Genomic DNA, 8,651 nt, shown 5'->3' with positions numbered 1-8,651 from the left:
TGTTTACTAATTTTTGCCCTTCACCAAGTCACTGCATACTCCTAAACGCAGGGCGGATAAAGGATTCTAATAGTTAACATTTCGATTATTTTTAAATAAATTTAATAATGCAACAAAATTCACCAATAATCTAAAAACTATTGCATTATTAATTTATATCTAAATTTGTTACACTCCAGGGATGGCATGCATTTGATGGTCTCGGACAAATTTCAAAAATATATTTCAATAGTATTTCAGTCCCAATTTTAGATCTTCGATATAGAAACATCAGGATTGTTATATGTTTCTATTTTGATACTCGCGGGCTACGATTACGAGGTCGCAGGTAACATCCGATTTAAAAATAACATTATCGTAGGCTGGAGCGTTACTGAACTACTGTACGGTTGCATATAGCCAACCCCTGCACTTAATACGAAGCAATTCAAGATTTTTTTAGGTTGCGTTTCATATTATTGGCCTTTAAACCATCTTGCTTAACAAAATTTATCTGTTTGAAGATATTTTTTTTAAAATAATCGTTTCAAATGTAAAAAAGTAACCAAGGAATCTTATATTGCAATACCAAGGCTATTTTTGTTGCTTTTAGTATGGCAGATTTCAAAATTGCCCTGTCGATGCGATCAAGCCTACCAAATACTTATTGCTATTTAAATATTTGTTTTTTATATTTATTTTGTTTTCAACTAATCTCCCAATCTTAGATAACTTTTATTGATTAGGCTTTCAGTTGATATTTCGTTAAAAACTTGTTTAATATTTAATATAGCTTTATACATTTAACAAGTGATTAGTATTTTTTTTTCTTTTATTAAAACAAATGATACGATCAAAAATAATAAAAACTCGGCCATCAAACAGCATCATCCAAGAGGTTTGGTGGTTATTTGGTGGTTTTCTTTCTGTTTGAATATATTATATTATAATATAGTTTTTATTGAAATTTCTGGTAATTAGATTATAATACTAAACAAAATGTCTATTGACGACGTATGTAAAATTGCATATATAGCAAAATACACATAGCATGCCAAGATTTTGGTTTTCGCAAAGGGAACGCCAAATGCTCAATCAAGTAAAGCTTTGGAACTTATTTGCGCTTTTAATTTAAAATTATGTTTTCAATTAACTCACATCAGTACAAAGTTCCGCAAGTCTTTATATAGAATCCCGCCATGATTCCATACTCAGAGGAATCTGCAAAATATAAACAATTGAAAACTTTATACTTAAACCTCAGTATACTTAGTTGAATTTAATCATTGCCATTCAGGATCTCACCCAACTCAACAATTTAAAATTCTGTCTTGTGGAATTCTCATCATAATGGTTTTATTTTCAATAAAATACTACACAATGAATCTCACCTCTTAATAAGTACTTCCACTGACATGGTGTGGAAATTCATTTGTTACAAGTGGACGACTTTGGTCCCGCCTGATATCGGTATGGAACCTAAAATTTAACAGTTTTTTTAGAGATAAATTAACCTTATAAGTTTTTAAGACAATTTAAAATATGTAAATCAGAAACAGCCTTATTGTTGTCTTCAATAATAGTAATTATCTCAGACGGTAATTCCAGGTATCATCATTTTTATTAGTTTTATTTTAGTAAGTTTAACAATATTTTACCTTTTGAAATTCTTGTGAGATTATGCTCATCTATTTTTCATTCCTTGGCTTTTGAACCGCCTGAAACAAATAATATATTTATTAAAATTGTCGGAATCTGAAAAGTTAATCATTTAGTTATAGTTTTTAAGCTCAGGAAGTTAGCAATTTTCAACACTAAAAAATCTCATTTCTGGGGATTGACAGAAAATATCATCATAGCTTTATCTTTAGTTAAACCATATTCTTTAGTAAAACCAACAACTCCAGTCAAATTACCTTTTTAAAATATGAAATTATGGAAATGAAGCTTATTTGACCATCTGACTGCTTACGGCTTGATTCATCTGATTTGTATAGATTTCACAACTTTACTGCTAGCATTTAGAAAACTGTAAATATAAAAATTCATAAATAAAATTTCATATTTTACTGTTGTTGCACTTGTAATTTTATAAATATATGTATTTACATCACGGAGGCTTTCAAACATCAATGTTGCGAAATCAAGCACGGTTAAATGTAAATTAATTTAATTTTCCTGTTATATATAAAATCTGCTTTTAGTTTATTGAGAAACTGACAGACAAGCAACAACAGGGTATAATTTAACTAAATATTTTTTAGTTGAAAATTACCTGAGTGAGGTGAATTCCAACAGTTGATTTGTCGATATTCTTCCTCCTGTTATTTATATTGATAAATTAATAGAAGTATTTTTTGTTACTTAGTAGTATACATACTTTTAAATTTATCAGCTAGGTAAATTGTCATCCTTATTATTCAGGTGAACTATGCCTTGAATATCATCACAAAATTCATATTTATTTGCAAAATAAAAAACTCAAGTACTGACCTTCACAGCTTAGTTTCAGCTTAGTTTCACTTTTTCACAGCACGTATCAGGTCTTCAGATTGTTCAGTGGTATCTAAAAATTTAATTATTTAATATTGTTTCAATGAACTCATATGATATAATACAATCATGTATAATATTATTACAAAAATAAGCTCAGGACTTCTTAGAGATGGGTCAACAAAATATGTTCAGACGAACGAGACAGAATCATCATTGCTTAGCTTTTATACTTATTATTTCTTTAGTATGTATCTAAAATTTCAATTACTTTGTTGGGAAGACTTCAGCATGAAACATCCAGTTGCTAGGAACATTAGCATAAATGTGACCTGTGTATTGAAATACATGGTTAATTCAATTCAAATTAAATAAAATGAACTTCTAATATTTTTATAACTGCTCAGACATCCAAGGAAGATTTTCGCTGACATTTACTTAAAAAGTATTCAGTGGAAACTGCGAACGTGGAAACATCATCATTGCAGATTTTATTATATTTATAAAAACAGTTAAATAATAATATTGTAATTACCCGATGGTTTAATTGACTAATTCTTTTAGTGCCTGGAAATTTTCAGCACAACAATCGCCAAGACTTGGTACCTACAAAAATAGGCAATCATAAATATGTGAAACTAATTTTTTTAATGCAAATTTTTAATACAATTAAATGTATTTACATCACGGAGGCTTTCAAACATCAATGTTGCGAAATCAAGCACGGTTAAATGTAAATATTTAATTTTCCTGTTATATATAAAATCTGCTTTTAGTTTATTGAGAAACTGACAGACAAGCAACAACAGGGTAGAATTAAATTAAAATGATTAATATGGTCAAATATAGTCAATTCTTACCTGTAAATGGTAGGACTTAAGGCGCAACTTATCTTGTTGTTCAGAAGGTTAGTAACCCTGCAATTAATTTATACTTTAAGTTGTGGTTGACTTTTGAAATTTAAAATGTACTTTATATTTATTTTGTCAGTTAGGTAAATTGTCATCCTTTATATTCAGGTGAACTATGCCTTGAATATCATCATTAAAAAAACTAATAAATCTAAATAGGTCTTGCATCTCAACAACTTTAACAGAACTTACCAAAACACCACTTTTTCACGGAACATCGTCTACTAATTATTGATGTTGAAATACCTGAAAAAATATTCATATTCAAAGAAAGGATATAATTTAGGCATATCAATAGGTTTAATTAAGTAGACTCAGAAAACGATAAATAATCACTGATTTTCAGTTGTCCCTATCAAAAGTTCATCATTGCTTAATTTATAACATGATACGAATATTCAAAAATACTCACCACTTGGGTTTGGAGACCAACTTAGAATCGTGGTTGGCAGGTAGGTTGTGGTTGTGATGCTCATTTCTAATAATTTGTTAAGCATTAAAATTTAAAATAAATATATATAATTGATAATGAAAGTTTAATGTTGATAAAAATATTATTTTTAATTAAATGTGTGTTATGTTCTTGAGTGGGGCAAATATGTGAAAACTAGCCCACTCACCCACAAACACAACACCAATTTATTTAGTCCCGTTCGACAACCACAAAGTAATATATGCATTATAATGGTGCTTTTTTGAGGACAAAATCATAAAAACATATAAAATAGTAACCATTTCGTGCTTTCACTGCCATCCCTTGTTCTTGTTTCAACTTGATTTGTAACTACAAAAATTATTTTAGTTAATAAATTAGTTATCACCATAAAAAAATTAAGTAGCATCAATTTATGTTTCAGAGCTTCTTATGTTATCATATTTATCAAAAACACGGACCAGAAGTAAATCTCATCATTTTAGTTAACTGCTTAAAAGTTAAAACTAGTTATTAAATTTAAAGCTCACCTTTTGAAATTGTTCTTTTCTTTTGGATCACCAAATCCATGACAACAAGTTTCTGAAAAAAAATGTAAGATTAGAAAATGTAATCACATTAATTGTGTGTATAGATTAAATTATAGTTTTCAGAGAGCTGGGTGTATCATCAAAATAATTCTGATACAAATAGTTTCTATCATGTTAACATATTATGGATAGAAATAAATGAATTGAACTTAAATTACCTAGTATCACTTTTTATTTGTTTTTTTTTTTCTTTTCATTTGCTTCTTTTTTTGTTCTGCAAAAGTATTAAAATTATTACAAATAATACAAACTATCATAATTTAGCTTGATATTATGTAAGTGCTCAGTGGGATAGAGAAGTCATCAATATGTTATGTAAGCGCTTCTAAATTGTCATCATAGCAATATAATTTATACCACTGAAAACTACAAACAATAATTAACATGTACATACTCTCTCTCTCTGTTTGTTTTCATTCAGCAGATTGTCTTTTACCTAAATAAAAAAATATCATGTTGACACGGATTAACTTAAATGCTTTAATTTGGGTTAAATAATACAATTATTCAGAGTTATTTGGGTAAATTCGTAAATTTTCCACATTGTCCTTCTTGAGAGTGGTGCACGAAGTCATCATTAATTTATATCTAAGTATAATAATATGTAAATATATATTTTCAAACTTACCCATAGAACTGCTTTTTCAATTGAGTCGCCTTGTGATATATTCTGGAGTGCATCTGTCAGCAACTAGTTTCAGATCTGTGGAAAAATTAAATGTTATTAATAAGTATTGGTGAAGTATTTATGATTAGTTTTTATTTTTTGCATCATATAACGAGAATCGCCATAATGAGCTCTGATTAAAATAGAACATTTCAAATCTGAGCATAATCTGACCAAATGCCACGTATAAATTAATCATTTGCAAATGTTAACTTATATAAAGGCAATTAATAGTTATATTTTATCTGTAGTTTAGTGTTTAGCAAGAATTCTAATATCTTCTTTGGCAATAATTTAATTCCTTTGAAGATAACTAATTTCAGGTAAGTTACTACTTTGAGTATTCACAATATGTGTGCCAAGGCTACAGATATACAGTTATTTCAAGAATAATTTTGTTACTAAAAACAAGCTTTGGGATCCTTTACTATATATGAAACATGTTTACAATAATCTAGCTACAAATTTCAAACCAAGAATTTAGATACTTTCAGATAGACTCAGATTTTTTTTATTTCTAGACATTTATTAGGCTAGTATTAGTTAAATAAATTAGATTTACTTGGATAATCCTAACAAAAATTTAAACTTAGTTATATAATTATGTACAGTTTATGTTTAGTTAAAACAGTTTAAATCATGTATAGTCCAAATTAAATTGTGATAATATACAATAATGCAGTTTCTTAATTAATATTACTTGTGAAATTTCTTACATATTTCCTATAAATTACACCTATTACAACATTAGATTACTAGAAACATTGTAGTTTATTAACCTAAAATTTCCTAAACACTGATCATGACAATCTACACATGTACCAAAAGAATAAATGCAGTATGGTATTGATATTTGGGTGAAATGAACAATCAAACTAAGTGTGTTAAAATGTCACTATAACAATGTTTTGCTCTACAGTCTTTGTTTAGTTTTAACTGTAATGTATAATTTAAAACTTTAAGAACCATTCAGTTTAAGATTTTAGTTCAGTATTACAGTGTAATTGATATTATGTTGAAGTCTTCTTGACTCAAACTAAATGATACCAATTAGGAAATTTAGCTATTTAGTGAAAATGGATTAGTGATTGAATGTGACTATTTGGTAATAATATAGATTCACAAATGTTATGTTATATTCATATGAATGATGATTACTAATTCACAATATAATGTCGATTTATGGTTCAGATAACTGTACCAAACCTTGACACATTTAAACTTTCAATATCATACTCACAGTGTGTTTATTTGAGTGTAATTATTATTAAAAATAGTATAACAAACGTGGATGGAAAACCTTTACAACCCGTTTGAGAAGAAGATTAGAAAATACCATTTTGATTAGTAAAATTTCATGATAGTATTTAGTAAAAACAGTTAAATATTACTTTTTTATGTAATAGTACAACAACACAGCAATTGTCTAAATTGCTAAATTTTAACCAAATTAATGAAGCTAAATATGGACTAACTTAATAACAACTGTAATGATTTATACTAAAAATAAATAGTTGATTGTTATAACTTGAAAAATACCAACCTCAAATTTTCACTTCACTATCCATCCATATTCCACCAAGACTGTGGGTGCTGTAACTTTTGTGCTCTGTGAAATAATATTTTCATTAGAAAATATTGAAAAATAACATACATAAATTTTAAAATAACATGTGCTCAGTGTGGAAATAACTTGGTTCTTAAACATTGAGTTGTCACACTCTCCTTAGGTGTCCTAAGTATTAGTCATCAATGCACACATATAGTTATTATAAACAATTTAAGTCTACTTACTAAAGAATACTTGAAGTTAATATTATTATGATTTTGTAACAGTCAAATCATTGACAATAGTTCAACTACTCACCCATTGCTGTTGAAGGAAATGAATTAGTTATAAAGTGCATACTATAGCATTCAAAAATGACATAGAAGCAGTAAGTTTTTTTATTCAAGCTTCAACTCCAGGGTTGAAAAGCAGTGCTTCTGAAAGTTTGCCATGAAATAAAAGTAGTCAAAGAAAATTATGTATATTAGTATTTATATCAGTTTTTATGATTTTTACTGATTTATGATACATTTTGTGACTATTTTAAGACTTTATCTATAAACTATTAGATTAATAGTTTAAATAAAAAAATATCTAAACTATAACAAACTCCGTCTAAGTTTATAAGGTACAAAAAAGTTAGTAATGGTTAACAATTTTATAAATCTCACTGACTTTTTTACAATCAAGAAAAAAAAAAAAAAATACAATATCAATGATTAAAGTTAAAAATTGTTAGATAACTATTTTGTGAAAACCTTCAATAGGATTGCCAGAATACAATAATGAAAAAGTATAAATGTTTGTTAATTTTTACTTAAAATGTCATGCTCAAGTAGTTGTGTGACGATTTTCTCAGACAATCAAAAACTTTTATGAACATTTTTAAAGTTGCAAAATGTTCTCAATACGACTATACTTGACGGAATGAACTTTTTCTAATACATTTTTTGAGTTTGCAGAGAAAACCCGATATAAGTGAAGCTTTACTAAATCTAGCTGCTTTAAAAGTAAATTTTTTAATGCTAAATTTTCAAAATTAGACGCTGAAGAAACTACAACACTTAAAGCTGTTAGATTTATAGAAACTTAAACTTATAGATAACTTTGGGGTAGCTGTCAAACTTTCACGAGCGTACAAAATTGCAGGGGACAAAATTGCACGAATACACTTTTGCACGAGGGGGTAAAGTTGCACAAAGATACTTTTGCAGGAAGACACTATAGCACGAGCAGACAATTTTGCAAGGGTTATTATAAATTTTTTTTGTTTTTTTTTACTTTCACCGTTACCCCTAACTCTTACCCTCGGTCGGTAACTTTTATGTATATTTTTTTTTACTATCACTGTTACCTCTAACCTTTACCCTCAGTGGGTAACTTTTTTTTTTCTAATAATAATCTTATAGGTGGTTTTTTAACAAAAACGAAAAATTGCTCAAAACATTTTGGTTTAAGGACCTGGATACGCAAAAAGACCTCTCGGTAGAGTTACATACCCAAAGCAAATAGTTCATTTTTAATTTTTATATTACTATCACTGTTACCCCTATTCCTTACCCTCGGTCAGTAACTTTTTATTTCTTTTTGTTTTTTTTATTAATTTTTTTTTTAAGTTTTTTATCTGTTTTTTGTTTTACTCTCGTGCAAAACTGTAACTCGTCCAAAATTGTCTTTGTGCAATTTAGTAATCTCGTGCAATTTTGTCTTTGTGCAATTTTGAACCGTTCCCATAACTTTAACCTTAATACTATTATGAATAAATATAAGACTAAAAAAAATATAGCAACTATGGTTCTATCTAACTCTAATTAAACCCTTATTTAGTATAACTAATATGCAAGTCATTGTATTTGTTTAAAATGAGGACTTATAAATCAAAGAAAGTTTCAAATTGTACTAGTTTGTTGAACGACAAAAAAAGCGCTCAAAATATTTGGTTGTAGGACCTGTTGCATGAAAAATCCTTTCGGTTAGCGAGTCGTACACCACTTTGATACCTTAAATTTAGAAAGCTACAAAAAAAAAA

The 8,651-nt window shown here is 27.9% G+C and overlaps 1 long non-coding RNA gene and 1 other non-coding gene across 2 annotated transcripts; both read right to left on the bottom strand.

Annotated features, from left to right (window-relative positions):
• Nucleotides 1-1,142: 1,142 nt before the first annotated feature.
• LOC145833997 (uncharacterized) lies at nt 1,143-6,683 on the bottom strand. The gene is made up of 17 exons (XR_014369771.1): nt 6,617-6,683; nt 5,035-5,109; nt 4,801-4,842; nt 4,565-4,620; nt 4,347-4,398; nt 4,116-4,167; nt 3,796-3,861; nt 3,576-3,629; nt 3,333-3,389; nt 3,008-3,078; nt 2,744-2,804; nt 2,473-2,545; nt 2,255-2,300; nt 1,896-2,008; nt 1,638-1,697; nt 1,371-1,458; nt 1,143-1,200 (listed from the first exon to the last, which is right to left on the bottom strand). It is a non-coding gene; the product is annotated as an uncharacterized LOC145833997 (long non-coding RNA).
• LOC145849305 (small nucleolar RNA SNORD18) lies at nt 4,233-4,301 on the bottom strand. Its single transcript, XR_014372349.1, has one exon. It is a non-coding gene; the product is annotated as a small nucleolar RNA SNORD18 (small nucleolar RNA).
• Nucleotides 6,684-8,651: the final 1,968 nt, after the last annotated feature.

This window comes from Thalia democratica, chromosome 1 (genome assembly GCF_965202585.1).
Source record: "Thalia democratica chromosome 1, ktThaDemo2.hap1.1, whole genome shotgun sequence".
Lineage (NCBI taxonomy): Eukaryota > Metazoa > Chordata > Thaliacea > Salpida > Salpidae > Thalia > Thalia democratica.
Note: the sequence above shows the minus strand (reverse complement) of the source record. Positions and strands in the feature narration are given on the sequence as shown.